The sequence below is a fragment of the Podarcis gaigeae genome (assembly GCF_964106915.1).
Source record: "Podarcis gaigeae genome assembly, chromosome: 8".
NCBI lineage: Eukaryota > Metazoa > Chordata > Lepidosauria > Squamata > Lacertidae > Podarcis > Podarcis gaigeae.
In genome coordinates, this window is record NC_139684.1 from 1002328 (window position 1) to 1016493 (window position 14166).

The 14166-nt window shown below is 46.8% G+C and overlaps 2 protein-coding genes across 2 annotated transcripts in view; both read right to left on the bottom strand.

Annotated features, from left to right (window-relative positions):
- NKX6-3 (NK6 homeobox 3) overlaps window positions 1-14166 on the bottom strand; it is a 641500-nt gene that overhangs the window by 357397 nt on the left and 269937 nt on the right. The window lies entirely within an intron of this gene.
- SFRP1 (secreted frizzled related protein 1) overlaps window positions 1-14166 on the bottom strand; it is a 48247-nt gene that overhangs the window by 3898 nt on the left and 30183 nt on the right. The gene's annotated exons all lie outside the window — the stretch shown is intronic.

Here is a 14166-nt window from a genome sequence, read left to right on the forward strand (position 1 = left end):
CATCTGCTCTTTTCGTAACAAAAGTGGGAGGAAAGATAAAATGTTATTTTCCTGTTGCAACTTCCTGTTGCAGACAGTTTTCTATTGCAAAGCTTTATAATAAAAAGAAATAATTGAGAAATAAATGAGTGCTAGCCTCTTACAGAAAACAACAATAGCCAAGTGTCCTGTGGCCAAAGATGGAGGGATATTGCATATCCCTACATGTGTGTACATACTGTATGTGTGTACATACATTTCACCCAACGGCATCTGAATTTAGCACAAACAAGCTTGTTCAAGTCTACACTCACGGTCTCTTAAGTTGTGATCTTCTGTCAATTGCATTGAGGCAGCAATCAAAAAACCAAGGTTTACCTTGATCACCCTGACTTTTGAGCAGGCCTGCATAGGATTGCACTGTGAGCGATCCTAGATATAGGAGCTTTAGTAGCACCCAATCCTTGCATCTTTGCTTGCAACTTGAAACATAAGAGCAATGCCACTTCCAAAACTCTGGAACCCAAGTGAACTTTTGCAGCCAGACAGGCAGGACTGCCCCTCTCCCTAGAGCCAAGCGCTGTGTGGGTTGTTTGTGCACATTTGTGTGGTGGGGCCAAAAGGTCAAATGTTCCTCTCCATCTCACTGCAGATCTCTCATTTCCAACTGTGGCTGCAATTTAGTGAAATTTTAAAGAAACAGACAGTGGCCAACCAAATGCCTGTGGGAAACCCATGAGCAGGACATGAGCACAGGATCACTCTCTCCTCTCTCCACCTGCAGCTGTCAGCAATCCAGAAGCACAAAGCAGAGCAGTTGTAGATATAGTCACCCCACTCTGGCTTTTGCAGGTCTGGAAGGTACACATAAAGTTAAGAAGAGTCACACTGCCTGCTCCACTCATTTTTGCCTCCGGCACCCCCCACGCCCCCGCGCGCATTGCAAGTGGTTCTTGAAAGGTTGTCTTTGAGGTCATGTGGCCCTCTGGCTGATAAGGCTTGTGCCCCACTCCTGACCTACACAGGGCCACACCTCCCCCACAACACCACCACTTTAAATACCGGTCAAAATCCACCATTTCTGTGAAGCCCTCAGATTAACTCCTTTGTCCCTCACTCCTTTCAGAAACTAAACCTAAGTATGTGGAACTGGATGTGTCTCATGTTGGAAATGCAACAGCAGAGATCATTCAGTGTTATAACTCAGGGGTTAATTCTGTTGGTGTTAAAGTCGACTAGCTAAGAAGGGGAATGATGGAGATGTTGCTTAGCAACCAGGCAAAATGGCTTAATCTTTGCTGAAGTGCTGATTGACTGTATAGTTCTGCAAAAGCTTTTCTTCTGTATGTCTGGTTATATGTCTGCCTGCTATAAACAAGGTCTGCTCCTTTCTTCTCAAATTATACACTGTTTTTGCTCAGTTTTCTCAGTAAAGTGTTTATCGGGGCTTTTCCCTCTGGACTCTGCCTGTATTATTTAAGTGACTTTGCTAAACTCCAACCCAGTTGCCTGTTACTCCTACCTCTGGCTCTTCCCACCCATCTCTGCTGTTCCTTTCTTCTGTCATCTCCCTTGCTTTGAAATTTACACTGTGAACTCTTCTCAGGGCAGGTCTTTCCCTTTGCTTCCTTTACTCTGCAAAGCACCATGTACAACCAGAAGGTAGCACAACAAGAAAAGGGCGCACGGATGATGCACCATGTTTCAAGCGTGGTGCAATCTGCAGACTGACTAGTCCTGCTGAAGGGCCATATGTGCTTGAGCAACAAACAGAGCCAAGCAGGAGAGAGAAAGGGCATGTTTAATGCACAACACATTGACGTCCTGCTTGCCCTATTAAACTGAATTCCATCACACCGTCACCCGCAAAGGAACATTCACTGTGGGCTGAAGCTGCAATCAATAACTCAGAGAAAGCTCTGTGCCCAGCTGAGAATATTTTCCATTTAAGTCACAGCAAATTAGCTTCTCTTCCTCCCCCCCCCCTCAACACACACAGGTCTGGGGCTGTGCCTGCAGTGGCAAGCTGTCCCGAGCACCTTCACTCTTGAGGTGCAGAGCGGGAAGGCAGAAACTGCATCTTCCCAAGAGAGCAGCACCACGGCATGCCTGGATGTCATCCACACAGCTTTGCTGCTGACTTGTCAACAAAGCCCAGGCAAAACGGGACCCAAGAGTTGCAGCACCTTAAGCACAAACAACATTTATGGTTGCATAAGCTTTTATGGGCCAAAGCCCCCTCCATCATATGTCTGGAGAACATCAGCCACAGATTGGATCCTCCAGGGCCACATGCAACTAAAGCAACGGAAAAAGCTTAAGCGGTCGAACATCTTGTTCAGTTCATGGTACAATCTGCGCTCCCAGCTGTACATATTTCTCTTGCCTTGACCTGGTCCTGGCTTGGTCCCTGAGGGGGAAGGCAGATGCCCAGGGCAGGGTTAAGATAGCAAAAAGCCCGTCAGGGTAGGGAGCCAAAGCAGGAAGCTGCCTTACACAGAGCCAAGGAGCTGGGCTCTTCCAATAACTAACAACTGGCCATGGGGAGCTTATGTACCTTCATAAGCCAGACTCTGTCAAGTTAAAACGGGTTAGCCCAGCCCTCTTGGCCTTTGCAGAGGGTGAATGGCAAGGCCTGGCCAGGCACAGCGGGCTCCAGCGCCCTCTGCACCCTGCCCTGGGGGCCATGGGAGCATGCTCCACCGCTGCCCCTACCTGAAAGCCGCTGCCAGTCAGCGTAGAACAGGGACAGCCACATGGTGTCCTCAAGATGTTGGTGAACTCCAGCTCCCATCAGCCCCAGCCAGCAGGTCAGGGATGATGGAAGTTGTAGTCCAAAAACATTGGCTTTCCCTGGCACAGGCAATGCTGAGGTGGGTAGGCCCATCGTCTGACTCAATATCAGGCAGCTTCCTATGCTCCTATTGGTGGGATTTCTGCCAGATTTCAGGGGAGGAACTTACATTTTTATTTTTATTTTTACTGAATTTATAGACCACCCTATACCTGGAGGGACATAGGTGGTGCTGTGGTCTAAACCACAGAGCCTAGGGCCTGCCGATCAGAAGGTCGGCGGTTCAAATCCCCGCGACGGGGTGAGCTCCTGTTGCTCGGTCCCTGCTCCTGCCAACCTAGCAGTTCGAAAGCACATCAATGTGCAAGTAGATAAATAGGTACCGCTCTGGCGGGAAGGTAAACAGTGCTTCTGTGAGCTGCTCTGGTTTTGCCAGAAGCAGCTTAGTCATGCTGGCCACATGACCTGGAAAAACTGTCTGCGGACAAATGGTGGTTCCCTTGGCCTATAGAGTGAGATGAGCGCCACAACCCCAGAGTCGTCTGTGACTGGAATTAACTGTCAGGGGTCCTTTACCTTTACCTTTATACCCGGAGGTCTCAGAGCAGTTCACAGAATAATTTCTTTTTTAAAAGAACTGTTTGCTGCCACCCCTGCAGTGGAGGAAGGAGAGTTCCAGGCCCTTCCCAACATTTGCCCACCTAGCTTTTCTGTATTTCCAAATTTAGTTGTTTTCCACCCACTCCTGAGGCAAGTCCACTGTCCTGCATAGCCCTCATCCCGCCTGGAGGTTGGTCCGACTACTGCAAGGACTCCCTTTATCGTTTTCGCCTGCAGAAGTCATTGGGCAAACGGCCAGAGGAGAAGACTAGCTTGGAAGTCTTTACTCTCCTCTGAAAAAAAAAAGCCTTCACCCCCTAACCCTCCACTGCAAGCACCGCCAGGGAAAGAGTAGAGTTTAAATACAGCCACTTATCATCACAAATCTTGGCTTTTGGCCTTCATTGGAGCTGCCAAAGCAAATATCCCTTTGCTGGTTCCCCAGCTTTCCCATCAGCTCAACACACGCTTGAGCATCCTATCCCAGGTGGGATCCCTGAGGTGCAAATTACTGAGAAACTGGAATCCCGTCCAGATTGATGGGCGTTCAGCCATTCCACTGAACCCAGCACCATTCGGTCATCCGTCATCACAGCCATTATTCACCCAGAAAAGAGCTCAGCAATAACTTAATTTTAGTATCAGCGTGTACAGGAAATACCCAGATGGATGCAGCTAGACAAAAGAAAAGAAGAATGTACGAATGCAGTGAGTTGCAGTAGGCTATGGGCATCAGAGGACCAGGTAAGAAAAGGATGCTCAACTGTAAGCAGGACTGGCTCTAGACATTTTGCTGCCTGAGGCAAAGGCGAAGGTGACCCCCACACCCTCCCCATTCCACATACAGAAACAGATCAAACTAACGGCTGAATCAGGATAGGGTCCTCTTCTGCACCTCAGGGCGCCAGGCTTCTGAAGGGGTGCAGGGTGGTCCCCACGGCACACACAGCTCTGTCCTCTGGCATTTCATCTCACTCCCTCTTCCACCTGATGCCTGCTTACCACTCACTCAAGCATATGCCACAATGCGGCAGTGGAACCGGCCTGCACCCTGTGGGCAAAGCAGCACACACAGGTGGGTGCAAGGCCTGCTGTGATGCACAGCCCACTCATGCAGCCTGGGGGCTTTCCTGGCAGTGCTGCCTCTGGTTGCCATCCACAGCAGGTAACCCAGGAGCGGGGGTGGGGGTGGCATCATCATGTGAGCTTCATGTGAGCAGCTCTTTCTACAAGAAGGGATGGGGGTGAACAGCAGCCTCGTGAGCCCCCATCAAGCCTATCCCTCTGCAGTTCACTACCCTGCCGAAAGAATCCTTAAGAGGCTGACCTCCAGACTGAAGCTGAGCCCTTTCTGTGGCCTCCTGCCTGGCAAACTCTCTCCACCTTTGGGGTGACGCAGTAGGAGCAGTAGGAAGGGCAATCCGGCTTGGAGGAAGCTGCCTCCGTCCTCCCTTCCTCCTCTAATGGGGCACTGAGCAGTGGATGTATGGCTGAGTCCTGTGAGCAGTGGCAGGAGCAGCCCTAGCTTCTCTTCCTCGCCTCCAGGGCTGCATAGGAGCTGTGCCTCAGGTGCCTCACCCGGCAGGAGCCAATGCTCCAGAGGGTGGCTCCCCATAGCCACTGCTTGCACGAGAGGCCACTATTGATGTGAGCCAGAGCTGGCAGTGGCCCAGAGCAGCTCAGGGGAGAGGCTGTTGCATGAATGCCCTCGACTCTGGGGAGGTCAGTGCCTGGGGAGGCCAGCAACACCCTGGGGCTCCTTGTTTGCATGCACAGTGCCATGCGCTGCCCTGGGCAGCGACGCTCACCTGGCCTTGCCATACAGTGGCAGAACCTGCGCAAGGCGTCCCCAATCATCTGTGGGGCTGGCTACGGAGGGCTGGCTGGCTACTCCACCAGTTCAAACCGGTTTGAAGTCCACATCCAGGAATCAACCGTCGCCTGCTTCTTCCTCCCCACCTTATTTTCTCCTTCCTTCTTATTTTCAGGCATCGTGATATATCATTATATCACAATGTTTAGCTGGTGATATATGATGATATATTGCCCAGCCCTACCAGGAACTCAATCTTCTTTCCCTGGACTCATTAAACTCCTCCTTCCCTGACTTACAAGCCAAAGCATCATCACTAAGGATGGGGGCAGGGAATCCCACAAGTCTTGGTGCTAAGTGGAAGCACCAGCCCTTCCTGCCCAGATTCCCTATGCAGGGAACAGGACGGGGCTTCATTCTGCATTGCCAGATGACCACTCTGCTGTGGATTTTCATTCAAGTGGTCTGAGGGAAACCTGCTTGTCTTCTGTCCTTTTGCTTTTTTAAAGCAATTTTGCTGCCAGTTAGTGATGATGATGATGATGATGATGATGATGATGATTATTATTATTATTTTATTTATACCCCGCCCATCTGGCTGGGCTTCCCCAGCCACTCTGGGCGGCTTCCAAAAAAATATTAAAATACTGTAATACATCAAACATTAAAAGCTTCCCTAAACAGGGCTGCCTTCAGATGTCTTCTAAAAGTCTGGTAGTTGTTGTTCTCTTTGACATCTGGTGGGAGGGTGTTCCACAGGGAGGGCGCCACTACCAAGAAGGCCCTCTGCCTAGTTCCCTGTAACTTGGCTTCTTGCAGTGAGGGAACTGCCAGAAGGCCCTCGGTGCTGGACCTCAGTGTCCGGGTAGAACAATGGGGGTGGAGACGCTCCTTCAGATATACTGGACCGAGGCTGTTTAGGGCTTTAAAGGTCACCACCAACACTTTGAATTGTGCTCAGAAACGTACTGGGAGCCAATGTAGGTCTTTCAAGACCGGTGTTACATGGTCTCGGCAGCCACTCCCAGTCACCAGTCTGGCTGCCGCGTTCTGGATTAGTTGTAGTTTCCGGGTCACCTTCAAAGGTAGCCCCACGTAGAGCACATTGCAGTAGTCCAAGCGGGAGATAACCAGAGCATGCACCACTCTGGCGAGACAGTCTGCAGACAGATGGGGTCTCAGCCTGCGTACCAGATGGAGCTGGTAGACAGCTGCCCTGGACACAGAATTGACCTGCGCCTGCATGGACAGCTGTGAGTCCAAAATGATTCCCAGGCTGCACACCTCGTCCTTCAGGGGCACAGTTACCCCATTCAGGACCAGGGAGTCCTCCACACCTGCCCGCCTCCTGTCCCCGCAAAACAGTACTTCTGTCTTGTCAGGATTCAATCTCAATCTGTTAGCCGCCATCCATCCTCCAACCGCCTCCAGACACTCACACAGGACCTTCACCGCCTTCACTGGTTCTGATTTTATAGTTAATATAAACTATATATATAAACTATAGTGATAGTTATAAAAGAAGAGCCTGCTGGATCAGGCCAAAAGGGGTCCATCTAGTTCAGCCTCCTGTTCTCACAGTGGTCACCCAGATGCTTCAGTAGGAAACCCACAAGCCAGAGTCGAGCACAAGAGCAGTCCTCTCTCTTCCTGCACTTCCAGCAACTGGGATTCACAAGCACTGCGGCCTCCATTCAGGCAGAGGAGAGCCTGGCTGGCAGCCACTGATAGCGCCCCCCCTCCTCCTCCTCCTCCTCCATGAATTTGTCCAAATGTCTTCTAAAGCCCTCCAAGTCTGCAGCCATCACCTCCTCCAGTGGGAGGGAGTTCCATAAACTGACTGTGTGAAGAAGTCCTTTCTTTTTTCTGTCCTGCATCTCCCAACATTCAGCTTCATTGTGTGCCTACAAGTTCTAGTGTTAAGAGGGAGAAAATCCTCTCCACTTACTCTGGGCAGCTTATAGCACATACAAAATTGTAAAACATAAGACATAAAAATTTCCCAATATAGGGCTGCTTCTTCTAAAAGTCAAATACCATAGTTGTTTATCTCAATGACATCTGATGGGAGGGTGTTCCACAGGGTGGATGCCACCACCAAGAAGACCATCTGCCTGGTTCTCTGTAACCTCACTTCTTGGAACTGGACCTCAGTTTCTGGGCTGAACGATGGGGGTGAAGACACTCCTTCAGGTATACTGAGCCGAGGCTGTTTAGGTATCTTCTATCGTGAGTACGCGGGTGGCACTGTGGGTAAAACCTCAGTGCCTAGGACTTGCCAATCGTATGGTCAGCGGTTCGAATCCCCGCGGCGGGGTGAGCTCCCATCGTTCGGTCCCAGCTCCTGCCCACCTAGCAGTTCAAAAGCACCCCTAAGTGCAAGTAGATAAATAGGTACCGCTTTATAGCGGGAAGGTAAACGGTGTTTCCGTGTGCTGTGCTGGTGCTGGCTCGCCAGAGCAGCTTCATCACGCTGGCCATGTGACCCGGAAGTGTCTTTGGACGGCGCCGGCTCACGGCCTCTAGAGTGAGATGAGCACGCAACCCTAGAGTCGGACACGACTGGCCCTATGGGCAGGGGTACCTTTACCATTTATCGTGAGTATGTGCTCAGTCAATAATAGCAAGTAATAAAAGCAATTTAGCCACTAGCTAGAGATAGAGCAGCCAACCAGGAGACGGGGCTGTTACAGCCACACAAATGGAAATGAAGCAATTCCCCTGGTGACAGGATGCTGCTCTCAGAGGAATTTTCTCCAAAGAAGACTTCCCCTCAAGTGTGGCCAAGTCATTTTTTTGGAATAATTGTAGAATTTATTGCCTTTTGGTGAATGAGTTTCTCATCTTTTGTATTTTATATTGTATTTTATATCCACTTTGGTAACTTTTGGTTGTGAAGTGGTTTATAAATCCACAAACTGAAGAAATTAAATAAAACTTCGCATGCAATGTGTATTAAAGATGTAAAATTCGGTTTGAGACCAATGACAGGTCACCAAGACCCCTCACCCCCAGGGGGAATTGCTACATGGACTTCAAGATGTGCAGCCGCCGCCTCACACAATCACTGGTTGCTTTGAAGCAGCTGAAATTGCCTGGTAAAAACAAGAAAATATTGAGATAGAAAGGCAGCCCTCGGACTTCCGTGTAAGAACTCACGAGGCAGACCACTCTGTAGCATTGCTTTCCTTCATTTTACATTAAAAACTTATGTGCACCTTATGGAGAAGTTGGCGCACAAGGTCAGAGCCAGACTTTCACAGATGACTTCAGTGCTGGTTGGAAAAGCTTCATCAATTATATTGCAACAACTGAACATGACTGTAACCCCACCCCTGACTCCAACACAGGGAGGTCTGTGGAAAGATGAACTTGGATGGCTAAAAGTCACGCTCATATTTCCTCTTGAACAATGATGTCCAGACTTTGGCCTCATTGAACTTGCTTATGCGTTTGTGACTCTCTTGATGGTTGTTACTGTTTTCTATTTAAATTTACCAAAACAACAGCAACACACAAACATACAACATAACCTGTGCAGATTTTAAGGATTTATACAGAGTCATCCTCAAGAACTTGCACAGTAATGGGATGGAACTGACTTTAGTCTCATTCCATGAGGATGGGCCCAGCACAGATTTTGCCCAGGAGAAGCCACCACTCCTGGAGCACCAGCTCAGAAGAATGGGAACAGCTGGAGGATTCAGGAGAAATGACCTGGGACATCTCAGGAGGAGCAGCCAGGGCAGCAAAGGGGCCTCCACTGGAGTCCCCAAAATCTACTGCCTCGGGTGACTCCTTGGTGGGCAGCATTTTGCAAAGTTTTAAAGAAAAGAAAATTGACAATAGCCACAGCCACGACTGTGAAAAGTAACCCCCTGCTCCTGGAACAAAATTCGCCATGGTTCAGTGCACCTCAGCTAGACACACACTTGTCATTCAGGCCTCTGTTGCCTCTGGTCAAACAGAGTTTGTTGCTTTTTGGAACAATGCAAAAACCTAGCAAATAGTTTGGCCAGAGACAAAAGTGGGATGAGTGAACTGAGCAAACTTCCACTGTGCAAACTATCGTCAACTCTTTGATAAATATATATCACCACAAATGAAATCTCCCCTCCACCCCAACAAATGGAAAGTCATTAACTCCCTGTAATGACCTGACACAACAGGAACAGGATGTAATTGCTCCCCATTTTTCATGGGCTGCTCCAAAAGCATTCATTCTTCAATGCTGTCCATCTCACTGCTGCTCTTGCCACCCGTGATAGATTTTCATTGCTTTAGAGGACTGCTTTCAAAATGCCTCCCAAGGGTAAAGGACAACAGATCCCACACTCCTCTGCATTGCAAGCAATGACCAGCTTGCTATGCACAGGGACTCTGGATGCTGCAGAAATCTCAAGCTCCATCAAGTGAAGTTTCCAAAAAGCAAGATTGCTGGACCACATTCCTTCCCAAGTGAAACCTGGAGGTCTGCTTCATTCTCACATGGAAAAAGGTTTACTTCTGTAGTGTGTGAGGAAAAAAGAATGACCCATCTTCAGCGAAACCCATCCAGTTCCTTTGTTTCTACATGGCTCTGGATGTGCCTTATGACTGGGAAGATACAACCCCAGCACAGGGACTCATTCATAGATGCAATGGGCAAGCTCTCTGGTGGCAGGTGAATTTGCAGAAACATCTCCACAGCCCCCTCCAAGAGATGTGGGTGGCCCAAGTCTACCTGATGGAGATATGCAGCAAAACTGGACACCCAGGAAGAGGAAAGGCTGGAGCCGTGAGTCATGCAGAGACACTGTGGGGACCCCCTTCAGTAAGTGGGTAGCTTGGGGCTCACAGGGGAATGAATTCATGTATTCATTTGTCAGGGCACACCAGCCATTGCAGCATAGGAGTGTGCTTTACCACACACTTGGAAATTTCTGGTTGGGGATGACCATAAGCCAGACCATCATAAAGCCCTTACCAGGAACAGCCAAGAGCTTACCTTGGTGCATAGGCAAACATTGCCCACCACAGTGGCTTGCCAGCTCTACAGCAAAACATCGCAGGGTGGAGTTTTCTGCAAATGTGGTCAGGCAAGATTGACTTGTTGCTGTTTAGCATCCCAGCATCCACTTCACACACATCCTCCCATTTTCCATTTTTTTCTCCCCCCAAGTCAGTAAGCATCCCATGGCCTCTGAGCATGTGCAGTCCTCACTAGGCTATTGTTTGCCCCCTTATGTAGCTTTCTGACATAAATTGAAATTGCAGGTTATTGCAAAAGTGTGATGCAGCAGACATACAAATGAACACATGCAAAACTGACATGGGTCAGAAACAGGCTGACCCCTTTGAACGCATGGCTTAAAATTCTCTCTGGTTTAGATTCCTGTTTGGACAAATGAACTGCCTAAACTCATCTGTACATTTAAATTAGGAATGATCTAACACCGTGGTTCCCAAAGTGGATGGTACCACCCCTGGGAAGGGTGGGATTACCTGGAGGGGGGGCTAAGAGTCAAGGGGGCAGCTGGCAGGTGCTGGAGGTGCAAATGACCATCAGACTTTGAAAAGCTGGTATAACTGGATCAAGTTCATCAATTCTGTTTGTTGGATGGATGAATAAATGAATGAATGAATGAATGAATGAATGAAACTAAATAGTTTTCACTGGATTCTGAATAAATGTGCAATTAATGGTTATGATTTTAAATTTAAATGTGTTATTTTCTCCCTTGGTGGGTTGTGCAAACTGCTACTCTGAATAATGTTCTTTACAGGGTAGGGTAGGGGGCACTAGGGATGAGTTTATGGAACCAAGGGGACCGTGACCTGAAAAAGTTTGGGAACCCTTGAACTAACACAATCTGGGTGCAACCTCCTACCCCACTATAACTGACGGAGCCCTCCAGTCCAACAGAGCAGCGAACTTTCTGCACTCATCTCAGAGCATTCACACTGGTGTGCCTGAAGCCATTCTGGACATGATCCCCTGCCATGGGCACAAGTGGCCCGTGTCCTCCTGCTTTGCTGTTTTTAGTGAAATCTATGCAAAATCTTTATCAATCAGACTTATTAAATCTGCAAATGATCATCGGATGAATTTTACGACCTTTTACTGTTCTCAGTTCAAAATGCATCTATCGCTCTTGGAGGAGCCAAGCACTGAGCTACAGCAAGCAAAACCCTTCTAATATTTTTTTCCTTTTCCCAGTTTGTACCATGACTATCACTTTTTTAAAAGCTGGTGTCCACTTTATTTCATGTTCTGCTACTTTTATTTATTGCTATTATACACATCTGTAAAATATGTGCTATGGGCCTCTTGTTTTGCTTCTTTGATGCTGGTCATTAGCCGTAACTTTAAATATTTGATTTGATTCATCCATATTGTTAATATGATGGCTGGCAATGTTTTTATCTCCCCCCGCCCCCTTTCCTTGTCTTATATTTGAAAAATGAATCTTTAATTTAAAACAAAACAAAACCAGAAATAGGCTGATCTGCCCATCCCCCAGCTACCACCAAGAAATGGGCTCCTTTCATTGGAATCCCTTTCCTCTCAAAAGACTGTGGGGTGGAGGCATCAAGGGGAGGAAACAAGAAAGCCCACTTCACTCTTCCATCTCGAGAGAAGGAAAGCTGCCAAGACATCCATTAGATCTGTAAGACAAGAAGGCTTTAGGCAACGACCCGCCAGTCAGAGGGGTAAGAAAACAAAACGGGGTATTGATTTAATTTTAGTTTCCACTGCATTTCATAAGGACAGTGCTTCTTTCTGGGTGGACACAGGGGTATGCATACCTCTAAACATTTAGTGAATCTTTGTACAGTGGTACCTCAGGTTACATACGATTCAGGTTACGTACACTTCAGGTTAAAGACTCCGCTACCCCAGAAATAGTGCTTCAGGTTAAGAACTTTGCTTCAGGATGAGAACAGAAATCGTGCTCTGGGGGCGCAGTGGCAGCAGGAAGCCCCATTAGCTAAAGTGGTGCTTCAGGTTAAGAACAGTTTCAGGTTAAGTACGGACCCCTGGAACGAATTAAGTACTTAACCTGAGGTACCACTGTACTTTTGTCCATTTACTGTATTTATTTTTCCCAATTTGAACTATAAAATGGTGATTTTCTTGAGTCAAAATGAGAGTAGCCCTAAACATTTTTTAAGGGGAAAAAACACTGCATAAGGACATAAGAAGAGCGCTGCTGGATCAGGCCAAAGGTCCATCAAGTCCAACCTTCTCTTCTGACAGTGACCAAGCAGATAGATGCCTGTGGGAAGCTTCCAAGCAGAAAAGTGGACAGAGAGATACACTTTCTTTCTTTTTTTAAAAAAATAATATTTATTACTTTTAAGCCTTACAAAAAGGAGAAAAAGAAAAGAAAAAAGAACGAGCAAAAGGAAGAAAAAACAATACAATACAATATATAAACACTACACAACATTAACACATTAAACAAAAAAACACACAAAGCAAAAACAATTTAAAAACATACATCATGCCATCAATACCCTCTCTTTCATTCCCTTGTTTCATCGACCTCCTCTCACCTCCCTTTTTGTATTCCATTTCTATTAATTATTTCAGCAAATCCTTTCCATCTTTCTCCATTTTCTGTCATATGGTTATCTTTATATATTTTAACCTTATTTTCCATTAATACTATAATACTTATTTATACTTAATTCATTGTAACATTTCTACTAAAGCCATATAATTCCATTCCATCATTTTTCTAACACTCATTAATATTACATTATTTCTATATATAAACTTTAAACTTTTTCCAATATTCTTCCACCGTCTCTTCTCCCTGGCCTCAGATTCTGCCAGTCTTTTCTGTCAATTCCATGTAGTCCATCAACCTGGTGATCTTCTGTCCGAAGCTCTTAACTCTTTTCCAAGTCCGTTCTGCGAGTCTTCTTCATATTTATGCATGCACTTTACTTTGTCTTCTTCTGATCTTATTCTTATTTTCCTTCCTTTGAAGCTGAAGAGTGGATCTCGGGGAAATTCCCACCTGGCAATGTTTTTATTCCTTCTCAACAGGTCAGCCAAATCTCCATAATTAAAACTAAAATTCAAAATATATTTCAGGACATATTTCAAAGTTCCTCCAAATCTGAAGGCCCCCACAACTCCAGTCTCCTCCTGACCCAAGTCCAAGTCCCAAAGGTCAGTAAATCCCTGCATGAAGGGATCTATCCAACTTTCCTTCTCCAGTCCAAACAGGACTCCAATCCTCAAACTCTGACTTTCTCTAAATTCACTCATAAATGGCATCAACTTATATTCACCAAATTGCATCTGTAAGGCTGGGGCTCTCTCCCCCTCCACTTGTACTACTTTAGGTTCATCAACAACCACTTTCTCCCCTGCCTTCTCCACAATTTGCCCTGTCAAAGTAGATCCCTGTATCAGTTCCTGAGTAGTTTCTGGAATAATGTTCCCTTTTTGTCCCAAATTATCAATTTTTATAGTCATGACATCCGTCTTCTTATGGAGCTGTTCCAGTGAGTTGTTTATCTTACGTAATGCAACCACTAAGGCTTTTTCTGTCAACATTCTTAGCGCTCCAAGGTCAGTCCCAGATTCTCAAAGTATTTTATCTTGCAGCTGGAGAATTCCCCCAGCTCAGCTCATGTAACAATTTCAAAGGCTTCCTCTAGGGGGAAACAATTTCTATTTGTATCCATCCTTTTAAGCACAGTTCAAACAATAAAGTTAGTTTCAATTTTCCGTTATTTTTACTCCTTTTTAAGCGCAGAGGGAGACAATGGAAACAATGTATTTCTCTTATTTAACTAGCTGTCAACGAACGATCTATTCACAGTCAATAGGCATTTCCAAAACGTGTCTTACTAGCAGCCCGTTTCCAGGTTCAGAGCGGTGGTAATTTGACTTTCTTCACTCTCTTCTGCAGGCTTACACAATTCAAAATTTCCCCCCTCTTCTCCTGCTTCCAAGGGGGGTTTAATAATTTTAGCCGAT